Source organism: Aedes albopictus, chromosome 1, assembly GCF_035046485.1.
Source record: "Aedes albopictus strain Foshan chromosome 1, AalbF5, whole genome shotgun sequence".
Lineage (NCBI taxonomy): Eukaryota > Metazoa > Arthropoda > Insecta > Diptera > Culicidae > Aedes > Aedes albopictus.
In genome coordinates, this window is record NC_085136.1 from 131,691,140 (window position 1) to 131,710,891 (window position 19,752).

A 19,752-nucleotide genomic window follows, 5' to 3' on the forward strand; every position below is an offset into this window, starting at 1 on the left:
ATTCTACACTTAACACACATCATGAAAAAATCGCGCTTGTAATACACAGCTTGAGCGTGATCCCGCCGAGGATGACCAAAGATGCGACTGCTCGAGGGATAAATAATGTTTAAGAGAGTGTTTCACTCGGTAAATTAAATTCTTCAATGATTTTTGGTGTAATTTGAGATTAAAATTTGTGACAAAATTGCATTTCCTGTACTGAAAATTCGCCAATTTGAGTTGCTCTTTAAGGACCTAAAGACTGCAATACTTAGACGTGAGGTGGTTTGAAAGCGATTTCCATAGACTACGTTTTAAACAGGGAGCAATATTAGCAATACTTCCATTGAAAATAACGTGCAATTCATGACATTTAACATCACAGGTTGTTCATACAGTATTGATCGAATTAATTGCAAACTGTGACACTTTTGAAAGACAAGGCAGTAGTAGAACATCGTATTTCTCGGCTTCGCTGTGGATGATGCGTAAAATGATCACACTTCTAAAAGGTGCAAATCCTTTTGCATGATCAAAGTCCTGTCAAATGTTCTTTGGTTGTCCATTTTTTGTAGACAGCTAAACATTTAGAATTTCGAGTGTTAATGTGTTTATTATATATACCGTAGTTCATTGTTGATTACTAGAAATATTGCATTTCATCGTTTAAGCACTAGTTGAATGTGAATAAATAAACTCAATTTACAGCATTCCAGCTACAAACATATCTGAACAAGAGCCTTTCATCGAGTTTCCGCGAAATAGTATGATTTAATTACACTTCCCATCCAACCAGCCGGAACAGAACACCAAGATTGTCCACTGTGCTTCGAAAAGGCTCTTGAAACCGAATGAAAAACTGTTTGTAATTTGTTATAAACAAAATAATTTTCCTGTGTCATGACTGCGCGATGTTGCCGTGGCTGAGGTCCCTTCAGTGCACCACTACGACCCGCACCAGCTCCACGTTTTCCACAACAGTTTTTTACTGAGAAAAAAATAACGCAAGAAAATCCACGGTTGCGTTCGGTTGTGACGTGATGCAATCCTTCACACACCGTGGACCACTTCAGTCATGAGGCGGATCCCTTGGATGAATTCCGCCGTCGGCGGTGCCTCCAAATTCGTAACGATACGGAAAAGCTGCAAAGCGCACGCGTCCTTCCAACCCTCCCACGTGGAAAATGCGAAACCACGCGCCGTCTCGCTTGCTCCCTACTGGCAGGCAGGATGGACGGGCGCTAGGTGGTTGCACTCTGTGATTCAGTAGGTGCAGCACGGTTTTTCCTGCAAGCGGAATTCATTCACCAACACAGCCGCTCGGTTGTAACAGGACCGGACGAAACCTGCAAGTCCCTTTGCAGACCGACAGTGTAGGACAGTGTGAGTGCGCACGCACACAGTCACCCGCCCAGAGTGCACGATATACCCGTGTTCCACCGGTTCGGAGGAAATTCCGTCGTCAGTACGTTGTAAACCCAGTGAAGGTAAAGATGAGTTTTCACCGTGGTCCCGCCGTTGAGTCGGTCCTCCTGTGAACCTGTGCAGTGCAGTTGAGTGAGTGTGGCGTTCCCAGCCAAAAGTTTCCACCAACAAAGTTTTCAGCGGCAAAGTTTCCTTCGAGAAGTTGGAAAAACTTTTGACTTTGGGTGGCAAAACTGCACACAACCCCGAAAAGTTTTTCAAAAACTCGCCAAAACTTTTCGCCAACCCACAGAGCGAGTTCCGCGAGGGAAAAGTTTGACAAATATAGCACCCGCAGTTTCCGAGTGAAGTGGGGTAAAAGTTTGCTGCCGGGGCAGAAGAGAAAGAGCGAGTGAGTGGCTCCAGGCATAATAGCGGCAAGTAAAAAGACAATTATTTTTGGCTGCCCGCCATCGACAGCGGTATTGAAGTCTGCGAAGACGACGACGTGCAATAATCTTGCGGGGAGTTGTTTTGGGGCCAGCAATTAAGGGAACGGAAAGTTTTCAAGTTGACGGCGGCTGCTGCATTCCACCTTCGGCTGGCTGGAAAAGTTTCGACTGCAGGTCGATTTGCACGCGGAAAATCATCGATTGAGCGAGCGTGTGATACCTGACCGCGAGAATTTGATCAGTTGTAAAATAATGGTCTAAAGAAGACAAATACAACTGCTGCAAAATGTTTACTAAAAAGTAATGAACAAAATATTTGACTGGAACCTGTTACGCGAGAAAAGTAGAGCTATTGTAAATTCAATAAGGAAAACTATCGTACGGTGTTTGGAGTGATATTGCGTGAAGAATATGATTCAATAGTGTGGAAACTACGAGCTTGGGAAAGCTGCAATAGAGTGTAAAAAAGTGAATATAGTGGATACGTGATAGTTTAGGACAGTTTGAAATTAAGGTATGTTGTTTCACGAAACTTTTTGCACCCAGAACAAATTTCAAACTATTTTGTACCATAATGCAATTTTATACTCCGAGGTTCGGAAAGACCCGACTGACGTAGTAATTAGTCCTTCTGATTGCTAAACGAAAACAATTAAGAATACAACAAGTCACCTAGTTTTCCTACTTGAAATATTCATCCAGGAATTAAAATCTATTTTTAAGTAACATTTTATGAAAGGTTCTTGAACGTCAAAAATTCAGACAAAGAAAACGAACATTTTGTTTTTTTTTTTTCAATAGGTCCAATCAGACAGATGACCAGGCCAATTACCTACATGGTCATTTCTCACTTTTTTGAACACAGAGATTTCTTTCTAGTAATTTTGTTTTAAGTCAAATGTCTTGCGGCCATCTGTCATAAGACCTGTTCATGAGTATTAGAATGTAGTGTGGGGATTTCAAGAGCATTTATATTTTTGCTTCTTTTTATTCCTGGCGCAACAGACTCACTGGGGAAGAGCATCCTTCTTATCTTCAAACTTCACAAATGTTATAATATCCCAGCTCCCATTCCTTTATTATCATCTGTTATGTACACAATTTGAATTTTCCAATCAAAACAAAATCATATTCTACAAACACTTAGGTGCTATTGCACTTTTTGCCCAGACGTCAAATATTTGACCACTTTTGACAGATAAATTTTGGCTGGTTGTTTGGCTCTGTTTGTCCCTATTCGTTTTTCGAGAGAGACTAATATTTTTGTTTGCCAGGTTCACCTTGGTCAACATTTAACTGTCAAAAGTGGTCAAATATTTGGCATTGGCCAAAGAGTGTCATACTAGCTTTAGGGGCTGTCCATAAACCACGTGGCCATTTTTTTGGCACTTCTCAACCCCCCCCCCCCCCCCCCACCCCCGCGTGGTCATTAGAACATACAATTTTTTTTTTCTTCCATACAAAATGGTCATTGGCCGAACCCCCCCCCCCCCCCCTCATGACCACGTGGTTTATGGACAGCTCCTTACGATAAAATTTGCTAAAGAGAGCAGACAACGTCTAGGACCTGGGATTAAATCCCACTCCCGGATATACTCACAAATTGTGAGTTCTACATTCGGAACGATAGTGAAGCCGTAGGTCCCGAGATAAACTTGCCCCGGGTTAAAAATTTCGTTAAAATGTTTAAACAAAGCTTGATAACCCAACGGATTATAAAAGTAACACATATATGTAAAAATAAACATCTTGTGTAGAAATAAAACTCGACACAATCAGTTTTATTTGCCGAATGTCCACAAAATAATTGCCGATATTTGCACAGCCAATCATCTCGGCAAAAATCAAGTTGCTGAACGCAGGGATGGGAACACTCACTTTCAAAGAGTTACACTCACTTGCTATTTTCTCAGCTCAGAAGCCTTCAATCAAGAAACGATGTATGGACGATTTTTGCATTGTGGTTTTGTCTAAAACTTTGCCGAATAGAGTAGGGTTCGCACACGCATACCGAAGTCGTGACAGAGTTGTAAAAGCAACTCTCCACGAGGTGAGTGTAATTTACATTCACCTCGTGGAGAGTTGCCTTAGCAGCTCCCTCACGACTTCGGTATGCGTGTGCGACCCCTACTTTATTCGGCAAAGTTTTAGATAAAACCGCAATTCAAAAGTCGTCCATACATCACCTTGATTGCACGCTTCCGAGCTGAGAAAATAGCAAATGAGTGTAACTCTTTGCAAGTGAGTGTTCCCATCCTTGGCTGAACGCTGGGCAATTCTGAATCAAGAACCAAGCACTCTGTCTGCAAATTCTTCGAAACAAGATGGCGATGATGATAGAGGGTGGAACTACGGCTTCAAAAGACAGCTGCTTTACTGATTTTCAACAAAACGGAATGCATTTACACATTCGGTTATATTCCACCGAAATCTCAACCGTTAGATATTTTAACCGGAAAAATTCGGCAGAGTTAGTACCTTTTACCTAGCTTCGTTAAAGTTGGCCAGATAAACGATAGCATTTTACTGATATTCGGTATTTTAATACTGAGTTTCGTCTAGTCTAGTCTTCACATACACAGCCATTCATTGAAAGAATTCTGGAAAATGATAGAATCGACTACTTCGACTATTTTTCTCCACATCATTAATGTTTGTAGTACATCGGAAATGTATTACAAGCATTAAAGTCAGATCTACTGTGCAGCGATATTAGCCCATATGAATAAAACTGAGTGAATACTCTATACTCAGATCTCTGTGAAGACTCACAGAGATTTACTCCACGGCTTCACATAGATTTAGTAATGAGTATTTACTCAACTTTATTCATATGGCCTATTGTTTTTATAATGAAGCCATTTCATTGAGTAAAGACATCTCATATCAACCACTCGGCTTTTAAGTAAGCAGACTGCGTGAAACCAGTGGGGGTGGCGATGCTAAGAAAGTAAATATCACTTTGTGGGATAGAACACAAGTATTTACTGTATGTCCGGCGTTTGTGCCTACGATTAGGCGTCTTCACTCGCTTCCTGAAATGAAACATTTTTTTTTTTCTGTGGATGACAACTGGGGTCTCCAGTTAGCCTAGTGGTTAAGGCTATGGATCACCAATCCGGAGACGGCGGGTTCGATTCCCATTCTAGTCGGGAATATTTTTTCGACTCCCTGGGCATAGTGCATCATTGTCCTTGCCTAACGATATACAAATTCATGCAATGGCAGGCAAAGAATGTCGTTTAATTAATAAGTGTGGTAGTGCTTAAAGAACACTAAATTGAAGAGAGACAGGCCAAGTTCCAGTGAGAACGTCGAGCCATAAAGAATAAGAAGAATGCAAACCAAAAATTAATTTAGTGGTTTATTAATGCCCTCCCTAGGAAAAAAGAGTAAACGCATTGTGAAGCGATCTTATCAATGTATCTGGAAACTGTGGCAAATTGGCTAACGCAAAAGTCTCACATGGATGAACGGTTTTCTGCCACTAGTATACGACGGGAACCAGTTCATGGCTGCTGCCTCTTTCATTGCATAGATCATCATTTATTTAAAAAAGGTCTCGCTTAACACTAAAAGCAAGACTTAACAAATACTGGTGTGAGTAACTGCCACTTACAAAACGTCCTTCATCCTGGGCGATTTCCCGCTATCACCTTAACTTGTGGCTAGGTCAAACTTCTGTCGACTTGCTTCATTTCGTTGTTGAGGCTACGCCACCATGATCCTCTGCAATCTAACGCTTGCATGCAGATTTCATTTCCGCCCCTACGAAGATTCGCACCCCCACTTTCGCTCCTGAATTTCTGTCACTATCAGCTTTTGATGACATTGACGATGGAGCTCCAATTGTCAAGCCACCACGCATGAATTATACACCGCAGACATCTATTAATAAAGACCTGCAACCGTTGAGTGTTCTCCACTGATACACACCAAGCTTCACTGGCGTACAGCCGCACAGATTTCACGTTCAAGTTTAAAATTCGGATTTTTGTGCGTCGACTAAACCATACATTTCTTAAACACGCAAAAGCAGTCCTCGCCTTCTTGATCCGTGCATCCATGCCGATCTCGGTGCCGCCATCGGTCGCCATTTCATTACGAAGATTTTGGAAGCTTTCAACATTCTCCACTGATTGCCCAGCTACTGTCAAGCTGGAAGGGTTGACCGTGTCTACATCTAACGATTTGGTCTTGTTGACTTTGATGGTAAGACCTGCCGCCGAGGAGCGATTGGCAAGATCATCGAGTTTGCTCTACATATCAGAGCGCCGATGAGCTAGGAGAGCAACACCATTAGCCAGCTCGAAGTCAGTTAGGTTCTCCATGGTAATGGGCTGCCACAGCAAACCACGATTTGGTTCACGATCAACAGCACTTATCAGGATCTCGTCGGTAGTATACATCCTTACCTCACTCCAACAACGACCCGGATGGGATCGAACTAGACACCGTTGTGCAGTACTCTGCACGATAATGTCCTGTATTGTGCTTCAATGAGGCCGATGATTTTCTCAGGGACACCCTTACGCCTGAGGGCTTCCCACATGTTTTCGTGATTCAAACAGTCGAAAGCTTTTACGTAATCCATGAACACCAGGTAGAGAGACTCTTGGAATTCATTGATTTGCTCCAGAATGATACGGAGCGCGACAATATGGTCCACACAGGATCGTCCGTCACGGAATCCTGATTGCTGCCGTCGGAGAGTTGCGTCAATCTTCTCCTGTATCCGGTTAAGGATCACTTTGCAGAGGACTTTGAGAACGATACGCAGTAATATAATGCCCCGGCAATTATCGCATATAATCAGGTCACCCTTTTTGGGTACCTACCTTTACTAAGACGCCTTGCATCCAGTCGGCCGTTAATGTCGCGGTTTCCCATATGTTGCAGAATAATTGATGCAGCAGTTGTGCAGATACTACGGGGTCAGCATTGAGCTTCTCAGCTAATATGCAATCGACCCCTTGGCCCTGTTCGTTTTCATGCTACGGATGGCTGTTTCTATCTCGCTCACTGATGGAGCTGTGGTGTTGACACGGTTAATGCGTTGAACCCTTGGCGGATCATGCAGAGATGTTGATGGCGTGGCCGACACTTGAAAAAGGTTTCCAAAGTGCTCGAACCAGCAGCGTTTCAACTGATCAGCCGGGCCAGTCAATAACTGTCCAGACATGTCTTTCACGGGCATCGTAGCATTTATCTAAAGTGACGTGAAACATCGTAGAGGAGATGGATGTTACCGGTGTTCGTAGGCTAGTGACACACGCTTTTTTTATCACGTTTACATGAACGTTTCACTTCTTTCTCTAGAGCTCCTCGTGTTTTCTCCGTGCTTTCTCCGGATGCGTAGCTAACCCAAACTATTCTCGCCGGTGACGATGAAGGTGTTCTTAATGGCGCTCCATTGATCTGCTACGCTTCTTCCTACCGAATTATCCGCAGCATGGTTCTCTAGCTCCTCGACGAACGACCTTTTCACCGCTGCGTCTTCCAGTCGACGTGTGTTGAATCGGCGCCCGATTTACTCCTCCTGTCGAAGGATCCTAACAATGCGCAGTCGGATCTCGCTGATTAGAAGATGATGGTCTGACGCAATGTTGGCGCTACGTTTGTTCCGCACATCAAGGAGGCTCCGTCTCCATTTTCGGCTGATGCAGATGTGGTCGATTTGATTTTCCGTGACGCCATCACGGGAAAACCATGTTACTTTGTGCACTGGTCGATGAGGAAAGAGCGATCCCCCAGTCACCATATCATTGTTGCCACAAAACTCTGTAAACAGCTCCGTCTTTTGCCGAAATTGGGAAAAACCCCTCCCTTGGCGCCACTTCTGTGCACGGACCTGGTGTGTAGTGTTCCGTAATAATGTAATTTAGTAAATTAGTGTTGTTCGAAGTAAATTTAATGTAATTTGTCTTTATTTTCGTTGATTAGTGAACTAAATTTCAACAGGGACAGACACTCTGTTCCCTGTGCGTTAATTTGTTGACCAAAAGGTAATTATCCAATTCGATTTCGTGTTTAGTGTATATTATTTTAATTGTGTGCTTCGTCTCTGGATCTTAGCGTCTTGTTGTCCTTAAGGTACTCTTAGTTTGTCTTAATAAATTCACTTCAGTGACCATTGTCCTTGTTATTTATTCAGTTCTTTGGTATTTTTTGAGTAAGTTTCCGTCATTGTTTCAGTTTTTACGGTTTGTGTATTAAGTTTAGTGCGTTTAGGGTTTGATTCCAGTCAGCTACCGTTCGAGGAGGCCCTTGAGAGTAGAGTCGTCAATTTAGTCGGGCAAACTTTGAAATGAACCAGTGGTCTTTCGTTCGAGAGAATGGCGCAAAAGCCACTGAGTTTAAAAATATCTCGAGCAAATTCGACGAACGGTTACAATTTTTTTCTTGAAGCGAGATTTTGTGGCCCCCCCTGAAATGTGGGGTAACCGAATCCCAATCTTTAACTTCTCTAAGGACAAACTCTATCCTCTGGACAAGTTTTTTTTTTCAGAACACACTGGACGAAGACTCTATAATAATTCATTCCCTGAGGTTGGGATCTGTAACCGAAACGTCGAACAAGATTAAATAGCAGTTGTTGAATTTCATCAAAACTGGAAAGACCGTTTCCACGTCACATTCCATCACAGCCGAAACCGAAAACTGAGGCTGAATACAATAGGCAGAAAATTAAAAAAAAGGCAGGGTTCGTCCAACGGGCTGGACCCTTTTGTTGTGATTTGAGATGGGAATAAAACACATCGAAATATTCGCCGTCCTGCCATGGCGGAGGCATGAGAAATACTACTTTATTGGTATCATTGTTCATAGGGAGCAGTAAGTACAGACATACACTTCATGCATTGTATAAACAGGCAGAAATCACATAAAGCTGAAATAGTGTTTTGGTATCAGAAAGCCGACTCCAGAGGGAAATTTGTGCCTCTGGATCCGACCTACTGATACCTGATACCATAATGGAGCGCGTTGTAGTAATAAAACCACAATGAAACTCTCTTTTAGTAGCAATGGAAGCGAGTTATCCATAAAATGTGGTCGCAATCAATTGGTACAGGTTCCCTTGTTTGTTGAGCAGGGAAGCCTGAATACGCAAAGTTTTCGAAGAAACACTCAAAAATGAAAACAAAGTCAAATGGAGACTCTTCATCTGACACATGCCAATCAGTCAACTCATGACAAATACTGCTCATGCAGAGTTGGGTTAGGTGCAATTCTATGTTGAGTTATCCATGAACTGTAGTACATACCTATATGTAAACCTTATTCCACCCGAAGGAGATTTAAATTGTGAAAATGAACAAACCATGTGCATTAGTGAAATCGAGTACAGTTCTGTGCCTTCAGAGGCCGGAGATGGTGAAGTGGCTCCGTAGCCTGGAGGAAAGAAGCGCCCGTCTAACGAATTGGGAGTCGTGGGTGCGATTTCCACCGAAGCATTGGCTTGGTTAGCCTAAGCAAAAATCGAGAAAGAGACCTCAGGTTAAACTTTGTCAGGGTCATACCTATCTTAAATTGATATCTTGTTGACTACAAAGTAACTTTACTCCAACGCCGAGCTTATGGTAGAGCACCATCTACGTCGGTCTTGGACGATGTTTATCAAGAACTCCAAATTCTTCAGGGATGATTCCCTAACCTCAACTCAACAAGATGTTCTACAAGTACACATTTCGATGCTTGTTCTGAACAATAGTTGAGTGTAAAACGATCCGAAATAGTGATTTAGGTTATTTTCCTACTCTCTTTGATCATGGATGTGCCTAAATTGAAATTTCACTTGAAAACCAAAACTACAATGTCTACTCGTTTATTCTAAGACAACTATGAATATCCCTCATCCCACCCAACGTGATTATAAGCACGCACTAGCTTTTGCATTCAATACCCCAACACACTTCCCGAAGAAATTGCAACAACAGAAGCAAATCGAACATTCGAAATTGATTGAAGCTTCCTGAGCCCGGATATTGCTTCCGGATTGCCATTCATATGCGCACCAGTCGAACATACACACCAACCGGGGCTCAAATTCCAATTTCCTTCCGGAAATCGGTATAAGCGGTTCGGTTCAATTTCTTCATCAAGCTCAATCAACTGCTGACTGCCAGCCACTATACTGCTGCTGAGCCTTAAGACAGCCGCCGCCACGTATTTCGTGGCGAAACAGTTGGATTCCCAACTATAGGTAGCTGCTGGCTAGAGAGCAATGAATTAGGGAAGAAGAAATTTGCCGTCGAGTCGTGACCCTCGTCCTCGTCGTTGGCGTTGTTCGGTGTCCGCTACGGTAAAGCCTTGCATGTCATCACGTAAACCTCTGACTTGGTTGGCTTTTCCAGGTTGAGGGGGTGGATGTTGGTCGGACGGCGGCCTCGTCGGTCGGGACGTTTGCTCGTCGGCATACTTGTACCCGGTGCTAATCGTTACGATCGTCGTGGGCTGAGGAACCCTTTTATTTTTGGCTTTTGGCCCTTGGATTTAGAGGTGAGTTTATGTATTTTCATACCTTGCGTCAGACCCGACTTGTACATTAGTCTTCCTACATACGTTACATTAATTTGTAAGAAATGTATAAACGCACAACACAGAATTGTAAAACGAGGTAACATTGTAAAAAATCAGATGTTATGAACAATTCAATCTGTTGAATCTGTGGACTGACTTAATTATAGTGAAAACGAATAATCTACGTATGTAATCTATCTATTCATCCCTTCTGACCTTCTGCTGCTAAAATAGGTAGGGTAGCGAACCACTTAGGCAGCGGCCGGTATTTTGGGCACTCTTCGCTATAACTCAGTCAATTCCAAACCAATTCACTTGAAATTTTGTATACGGCTAGATACTATACGTATCTCATCGCGTTCCAAAAATTGTGTCAATTGGTTCAGAATTTGCTGAGTTATAGCAGAAAAGTGCCCAAAATAGGACCCCTGCCGAGATGGTTCCTCTTCCCTATAGAAATATGAGAACCATCTCCGATTCTGCGAATAAAAAAATAGATACATCCTCGAACAGTTGAAAGCTGTCCCCGTTACGTCCTTGCAACAACTGAGGATGAGGAAGGATGAATAATTAGGAATGTACTTTGGAGAATTGCAGTTATCTCTGCATTCTCAGAGGAGGAAGTTCGGGTTATGTTCGAAAACTAAGTCCAAACAATCAAGGTTCCCTCATTGTACGGTACCAAACAAACGACACCACTAAGAAATTTCCGTCTAATCAAAGCAAGCCTTAATCCAAACTAGCGTTCGGTAGTTGAAAGCTTGCTGACGAAATCACATTGTCACATTTTGGAACGTTTACCGTGGCTGCCACGCCGCGCCGCCACACGGCTGTCAACGGGTGGACAAGTGAACATTATTGTAAGTTCTCGTGCGTGCCGTCGTGACTCCGCAATTCTGATGCTTGCCCATCAAACGTCACTCCCGGTTGTATACCCGAGCAGGAATGAATAACTGCCACATAACTGGAGCATACCAAAGTCAGGTATCATACCAAGACAAGGTATTGGTCGGTTGTTCAGGCATTGAAAATAACTTATTTTGGTATTTTGTAGGTATTGATACAATACCTCAACGAGTTATTGATTTGGTGTTGAGGACTGCTTGAGGTATTATTCAATTATGGAAAAATCGTCATTTGTATGGAAAAATCGCCGCTTATTATCCAGGTATTGCCATACCTGATGTCATTATTCACGCGTTATGCACAGAATACACACCAGTTTTTATTTTAGGTATTTTACCTCTTATGCAGGGCTACTCAATACCTCATTCAGGTTGTAGGTATTCGGTTTTCCATACCTGAGTTAGTTATTCTTCAGCTATTTTCTCCTGCTCGAGTATAGGTACCTATTGGGCCTACAACCACTGCACTGGCAGTAGCGGTTGACAGGTTGACGACATCCAGGGTGAATTGGGTTATTGCTATTTTGGAACATTGTGTTTTATGATCCATCGTCGACAGTGACACAATCCGTGGGAAATTACTATAAACGGAACTGCTTATTAAGACATGGTTTTGTGTGGTGGGAAACATGTGTTTTGGCACTAGGGCTGCTGTTACAGGCGGTAATAAGGAAAAAAATGGAACATTAATCGTTGTATGACACGAACGTCGCTAGGCTTGGCATTATTATTTGGGAAGTACAAAAAAAAACAACGTTGTGAAGCATAGATATAAATATATATATATATGTACAATGCGGCGCTAAAGGTTAGTGTAAGAGCTAAATAAAATTTGATATTAATTTGTCCTTGACTTCTATTCAGACGATTAAATAATAAGTTAACACTTAAACTACCGAGGGGGTAAAAACTCCCGCGAACTACCAAGGGTCCAAAAAAAGTCGGAAGTCCAACTTTGCCAAGGCATTGCTCGGCCGTTTTTCAACCGATTTCAAAACTTTTTTTTGCAATGGAACCGGACGGGTTTCAAGATCATCGTCAATTTAAAAAAAAATATGAAATAGATGCGTCTACCCAAAGTTATTAAGCAAAAGGCACTTCCTAGTTTTTTTAAGAGCGCATTTTTTGCGCACATTGATCAATAAAACAAAATTTAAAGCGATGACATATGGTTTTTTCGACTCTAAATCATGCGTACAGCTGGAGTGAACACGTTTATGCAAAATAAGTGATTTTTCAGTACACTGATAACTTACCTTACTCAAAAAACTGCTAAAATACCCTATTTTTCACATAAAATAAGCAATAAATCAAAATTCAAAGCGATGACATATAGTTTTTTTGGTCTCAAATTGTTCGTAGGATTGTACTCGACATTTTTGATGAACAATGAAAATGTTCTAATTACACTCTTATTTTGTTTTACCCGGAAAACTACGAAAATTCCGTACTTTTTACACAAAGTAGTCAACAAAACTAAATTTAAAACGATAACATGTAGTTTTTTAGCCTTGAAATGTTCGTAGCAGTTTGGGGGACATACTTGAAGAATAATAGTGATGTTTTCATTACACTCAAATTTTGATTCACTCAAAAATCAACGAAAGTACCACATTTTTCACGCAAAGTGGTTAACAAAAATGATGGCTTACAATGCAAAGTAGTATTTTACCTTTAAATTATTCGGGAAAGCGTACTGGACGTTCTTGATGAGTAATAGTGATGTTTTCATGACACACTTAATTTATTTTACTCGAAAAACTACAAAAATACCATAATTTTCATACAAAACAGTCAATAAAACAAAATTTAAAGCCATAACATGTAGTTGTATGGCCTTAAATTTTCCGTTACAATGTTCTGGACCTGTTTTTGATAAAATGTCGATGTTTACATTACACTTATATTTTGTTTTATAAAAAAAATGTACGAAAATACCACAAAAAAGCGAATAAGCCAAAATTTAAAGTAATGATATGTGGTTATTCAACTTTGATTTTATCGTAGTAGTTTAGTGGATTTATTTGAACAATCTTAGTGATTTTTTTTATTACACTCATATTTTATTTCACTCGGAATACTAGGAAAATACCACATTTTTCACACAAAGTAGTCATAAAATAAAAATTGGAGTCAATGCATTATAGTTTTTTTGCCATGAAATTATTTGTAAAAAAAGTACTAGACTTGTTTGATAAACAATTAGGATCTTTCAATTACACTCGTTGTTTTCTAAATTTGTTTATAAAAAATCAAAAACAACTCAAATAAAGAGAACTTACTATGCGCTGCTTATAGTCACATGTTGATGTACCGTAAAAAAATATATTTTTACATAGATAATTATTTTTGACAGCTGAAAGCACTGAGATTTTCACTCAGGTGAAGTACTGACTCAATTTGTTATTTATAATTTTATAAAATTCTTCATGTTTTGATGAAACTATCATGTTTCATACGACTTTTCCATCATGCTGATACTCTTTGCGTTGCAATCTGTAATATTTTTTGGGATTTAATATGTTTGTCAGAGCACTATCAAAGTTTCCCCAAAATGAAAATGTGATTCTCGCTCATATGAAAAAATTATATTGATCACCCAAAACAATTAAAACTGTCCAATCCTTACATTGCAATTATATCTGAGACACCAGTACTTGTTTTAAAATTATTAAATCAGGAAAAATACATGGAATAATATTAGGGAAATTTGCTGAAAAACTATCAAAGCTACTCCGTTTTACGGTATTGCATCAGAATCTCTTCTATATACATTTGTTTTTCAGAAATTTCCCAAAAGGTGCATTCATATTTTTTGATATCTTTCAAAGATTCTTTCAAAATATTTTGTCGTTGGTTCTTTTCGAAAATCTTTCAAAAATATTCCAGAGATTCCTTCATGGATATTTTCAAAAACATCAAGGATTCATGCGGAATTTATTTAGGGGTTCTATTTCTCGAGGAATTTTTTAAGAAAACTTTTGAAATGTTTCCGTGTATTATTCCTTTGGGTTTTCATCAGAAATTCCTCTAGCGATTGCTTGATAAATTTCTCCAAGGACTCATTTAGAATATTATCATATTGTTTTCAGGAATCTCTTAATTTTTTTTTCCTGGAGCATTTTTGAAGTTTTTTTCTGGCTTTCTGCAGTTCTCTTCCTAGTATCCATCCTAGTTCCCATGCAAAGTGTTTTTCTTTTATTTACTTACCTTACCGGTCAGGCTAAGGCCGGGGTGGCCTCTGCTGTACATAGTAGCCGCCTCCATTTCACTCGGTCCATGGCGTTTGTCTCCAGTTCCGCACTCTGCGTAGGGTCCGCAGATCGTCCTCCACTTGGTCGACCCACCTAGGTCGCTGCGCTCCACGTCTTCTTGTACCGGTCGGATGACTCTCGAGCACCATTTTAGTCGGGTTGCTATCCGACATCCTGATGACGTGACCCGTCCACCGTAGCCTCCCGATTTTCGCGGTATGGACGATGGTTGGTTCTCGCAGCAGCTGATGCAGCTCGTGGTTCATTCGCCTTCTCCAAGTCCCGTCTTCCATCTGCACTCCGCCGTAGATGGTACGCAACACCTTCCGTTCGAAAACTCCAAGGGCGCGTTGGTCCTCTGCACGTAGGGTCCATGTTTCGTGCCCATAGAGGACGACCGGTCTAATCAGCGTTTTGTAGATCGTTAACTTCGTGTTACGGCGAACTTTATTCGATCGTAGAGTTCTGCGGAGTCCAAATTAAGAACGATTTCCTGCAACAATGCGCCTCTGAATTTCTTTTATTTGCTCCCATTAATAATTCTTTCCGTGATTTTTTCGATATTTTTAGTGATTTCCGATAATTACTTCTAGAATTTCTGCCTAGGAGTTTTCCGATATTTCTCCTGAATTTCTTCGCTCGTTTTCATTCGGAATTTCTCCCGGGATTTCTCTTAGAAAATTTCAGAGTTCTTTCATGAATTTTCTAAATATTTCCTACCAGAGCTTTTTTTCGGAGATTTCCCAGTTCTTCTCAGGATTTCTTCCGAAATTTCTCTCGCGTTCCTCATTGCATAATTTCTCGCAAAAATCACGAAGTGGATTCATTCCGACATATCTCCGGTTATTTAACAATGAATTTTGTAGGTTATCTCAGGCAGGAGGTTTTCCGAGAAACACTTCTAGAAAAGTACAGTACTCGACGCATTGACCGATTTTCGTACAAAATGCTTAAGGCGAAACCTGAAGCATTTCCTCATTTTTTTTTGGTTTTTGATTTTTTATTAAACAACGAAGCAATGATGATGATTAACCTGGGCTTGTCAGTGAAATTTTGTTCAAAAATGGTTTCTGCAAAAACGAAAAACATTTTTTACCGCGTAAAAAATTCAGAAGGTACTCTGATCCATACTCTACATGTACACGAAAACCGGTTTTGAAACTATTGCTTCGTTATTTAATAAAAAATCTTAAACCAAAAAATGAGGAAATGCTTCCAGTTTCGCCTTAAGCTTGGAGCTCTGTATCTCAGCTTCTGGAGCACAAACTCCGAGAGTAATCTCAGGTGAAACTTAAAAAAAAACTTTCGCAAGAACCTTTATAAAATATCCCGGATGTAGCTTCTGTAGAAATCCGGGGAGGATCTCCAGAAAAAAATCATTGAAATTTCTTAAAACTTCGGGAGAAATCCCAGAAGCAATTCCTTCAGAAAACTCGTGAAAACCACCTTTAAAATCCGGGAGGAGCCTCAGTTGAAATCCCAGCAATGGTTTCTGTAAAAACCTTAGAAATCCCGGAAAAATCTCATGGAGATGAAGTTCCAAGAGGAATACCGGAAGAAATCGCGGAAAACCTTCATCAGAAACTCTAAGAGAAATTCTACGACAACATCTGATGTATATTCCCGGAGAAAAGAGAATAAATTCCACGAAAATTTGTTTGGGCAAAACGCAGGAGGAAAATCCAACGAGAGACTCTGAGAGCAAATATGGGAAAACCTATAGGATTCTCATAAAAACCTTCAGGAGACAATATTTGGATTTCAGAAATCCTGGAATATTCTCCAGGAATTTTTCCGGAAAGAACTGTTTGAATCTAGGGTAAAAACGTTGATAGGAATACGAAAGAATCTCCGAGAGGAATTTCAAAAGGAATCCCAAGAAACAGGAATGAAAGAAGGCTGAAAATTTCTCTAATAAAGACACATAACCTAACCTTAACTTTGGAAACCAGTTAAGTTCGTAACTTTTTTCATTTTCACGGGATTTCCGTTTATTTTTTGGTGATTGCTACTACAGGAGACCCAAATGGACTCAAATAGAAAAAATCCCTGGTGAATTTTCGGTTTGCCTTGTATTTTTTCAGGTATTAGATAACCTGAAACTGGTAGAAAAAAGTCAGTAATAGAAATCTGCATGTGTTTGTTTTGAATTTTGTGTTATTGGCTATTTTGTGTGAAAAATATGGCACATTCATGATTTTTTTAGTAAAACAGAACGTGGATGTGATGTGAACATCAAAATTTTATCAAATACATGTCTAGTACATTCCAACAGAAAATTTTAAGACTAACAACTACATGTCATTGCTTCAAATTTGGTTTTATTGACTATTTTGTAAGAAAATTATGGTATTTTAAAAACTTGTTTGGTAAAATGAATTAAGAGTGTCATGAAGGCGGTATTATTGTTCAACGTTCATCATTTCACGAAAAAATGCAAGCCAAAAAATCAGAATGCATTGCCTTATATTTTTATTTGTTGACTACTTTGTGTGAAAAATGTGGTATTTTCCTAATATTCCGAGTGAAATAAACTATGAGTGTAATAAAAAATTCACTAAGATTGTTCAAATAAATCCACTAAACTACTACGATAAATTCAAAGTTGAATAACTACATATCATTACTTTAAATTTTGGCTTATTCGCTTTTTTGTGGTATTTTCGTACATTTTTTATAAAACAAAATATAAGTGTAATGTAAACATCGACATTTTATCAAAAACAGGTCCAGAACATTGTAACGGAAAATTTAAGGCCATACAACTACATGTTATGGCTTTAAATTTTGTTTTATTGACTGTTTTGTATGAAAATTATGGTATTTTTGTAGTTTTTCGAGTAAAATAAATTAAGTGTGTCATGAAAACATCACTATTACTCATCAAGAACGTCCAGTACGCTTTCCCGAATAATTTAAAGGTAAAATACTACTTTGCATTGTAAGCCATCATTTTTGTTAACCACTTTGCGTGAAAAATGTGGTACTTTCGTTGATTTTTGAGTGAATCAAAATTTGAGTGTAATGAAAACATCACTATTATTCTTCAAGTATGTCCCCCAAACTGCTACGAACATTTCAAGGCTAAAAAACTACATGTTATCGTTTTAAATTTAGTTTTGTTGACTACTTTGTGTAAAAAGTACGGAATTTTCGTAGTTTTCCGGGTAAAACAAAATAAGAGTGTAATTAGAACATTTTCATTGTTCATCAAAAATGTCGAGTACAATCCTACGAACAATTTGAGACCAAAAAAACTATATGTCATCGCTTTGAATTTTGATTTATTGCTTATTTTATGTGAAAAATAGGGTATTTTAGCAGTTTTTTGAGTAAGGTAAGTTATCAGTGTACTGAAAAATCACTTATTTTGCATAAACGTGTTCACTCCAGCTGTACGCATGATTTAGAGTCGAAAAAACCATATGTCATCGCTTTAAATTTTGTTTTATTGATCAATGTGCGCAAAAAATGCGCTCTTAAAAAAACTAGGAAGTGCCTTTTGCTTAATAACTTTGGGTAGACGCATCTATTTCATATTTTTTTAAATTGACGATGATCTTGAAACCCGTCCGGTTCCATTGCAAAAAAAAGTTTTGAAATCGGTTGAAAAACGGCCGAGCAATGCCTTGGCAAAGTTGGACTTCCGACTTTTTTTGGACCCTTGGTAGTTTAGGAGTTAAAACTACTATTACAGTCACATCAGACTTTTTTCATATTTTTGTGTGTTTTTATTACTAAGTGCTGAATCTGATGAATTTATTCATTAATACGTCGTGCCAACCAGATCAGTCGTGAACACCAGCTTTATAGGGTTGTTGTCCGGCATTCTTGCAACATTTCCTGACCACCGTATCCATTCGACTTTGGCCATTTTCTTAATGCTGGGTTCACCGTAAAGTGCAGCGTGCTCGTGCTTCATTCTTCTCCGCCATTCTCCTGCATACCGCCGAAGATCGTCCTTAACACGCGTCGCTAGAGAAATCAGAGTGCTTGCAGATCCTCTCGAGCATGGTCCATGCCTCGTGCCCCTAGAGGACCACCGGTCTTATTAGCGTTTTGTACATCGTGCAATTGGTGCGTGGGTGAATCTTTTTAGACCGCGGTTTCTTCTGGAAACCGTAGAAGGCACGATTACCACTGACAATGCACCTTCATATTTCACGTCTAGCATTGTTTTCAGTACGGATCCGAGGTCGACGAATTTCTCCACCACCTCGAAGGTATTCCCGTCTATCGTCACCAGAGCGTTAATGATTAATCATAAATTTATTCATGATTAATGATTAATGATTAAGATTAATCAAAATCATTAGTCATCATCACAAAAAAATCTCATTTAATCATTAATCATTAATCTTAATCACACTGTTTTTGCAATCTAATCATTAATCAATAATCATAATCATAAGAAAAAATCAGAGCGTTCATGATTAACAAAAATTTTAATCATGATTAATCATTGATGATTAAAATTCAAGTTTTGGTGATTATTGATTATAATTAATGAATAATTTGATATTTAGGATGATTAAAGATTATGATTAATGATTAAAATTGGTTTATGCAATTCAGTATTATAATTTCTATTTTATAATACCGTAAAATGGGGTAACTTTGATAGCTTTTCAGCGAATTTTCTCAATATTTTTACATGTAACAGTATTTCCCCGAGTTTTATATTTTTAAAACAAGTACTGGGGTATCAGTTATCAATTGCAATTAATGGATTCGATGATCTGAAATATTTTGGATAACTTTTAGTTTTTCATACAACCGAAAATCAGATTTTCATTTTGGGGTAACTTTGATAATGCCCTAAAAACACATCAAATCTCAAAAAATAATCACAGATTGAAATCTTAGGAGTATTAACATGATGAGAGAAGGCTTGTGGAATATATAAGATAGATTTTTTACAGCAAAACATTGATTTTTTACTAAATTCTACATATAAAAATGAGTTTATTGAGTATTGAGTGCAAAACACAATAAATTTAGCTATCAAAATCATTATCTTTGTAATAATAAATGCTTAACGGTACATCAACATATGATTACATGCTATTCATTGTTAGTTTTCTTTTTTGGGTAGTTTTTTAATGTATTATTAACACATTTTGAACAACACACATTTATCTACATGAAATTGCAAGGGCATTGCATACTTGTAGGCGTTTATCAATGTATGGAGAATAATATCCCAATTTACAAAATTGCTTCAATTTCGTAAAA

At 39.2% G+C, this 19,752-nt stretch overlaps 1 protein-coding gene across 4 annotated transcripts in view; it reads left to right on the forward strand.

Annotated features, from left to right (window-relative positions):
- Positions 1 to 1,281: 1,281 nt before the first annotated feature.
- LOC109405331 (myelin transcription factor 1-like) overlaps positions 1,282 to 19,752 on the forward strand; it is a 47,531-nt gene continuing 29,060 nt past the window's right edge. Inside the window, exon 1 of one of the 4 annotated variants that reach the window (XM_062845398.1) lies at positions 1,282 to 2,352. The gene's annotated coding sequence lies outside the window, so the exon portion shown is untranslated. The remainder of the gene's footprint in view (positions 2,353 to 19,752) is intronic. The other 3 variants (XM_062845396.1, XM_062845399.1, XM_062845397.1) reach the window with 3 other exon arrangements.